We start from the raw sequence: 425 nt of genomic DNA on the forward strand, positions 1-425 counted from the left end.
ACACACACACACACACACACACACACACACACACACACACACACACAGATAAAGAATAATATGTGTGATGTGATTAGCTCGGCATTGATATTCCTGTGTTTCAAGTCTGCCCAAAGACAGAAATCTCTTTTCACAAACAGCAACACAGATCTATATACGAGATTATGTACTTCGAAATTTTTGTCTGTATTCTTGCTAAAGGCTATGGTGATAAGAAGCAACACACAGACGTGCGAATATATATACAGACATACATGCTTACACACATGCATACATGAATGTGCATATACGTAAATATATATTTATAGATAACTAGATACAGATGTATATATGCATATAAGTAAAAATATTTTGTAAATTCATACTCTACATTCATATACATACATATATATATATATATATATATATATATATATATATATATA

The sequence above is a fragment of the Octopus bimaculoides genome, chromosome 22 (genome assembly GCF_001194135.2).
Source record: "Octopus bimaculoides isolate UCB-OBI-ISO-001 chromosome 22, ASM119413v2, whole genome shotgun sequence".
Classification (NCBI taxonomy): domain Eukaryota; kingdom Metazoa; phylum Mollusca; class Cephalopoda; order Octopoda; family Octopodidae; genus Octopus; species Octopus bimaculoides.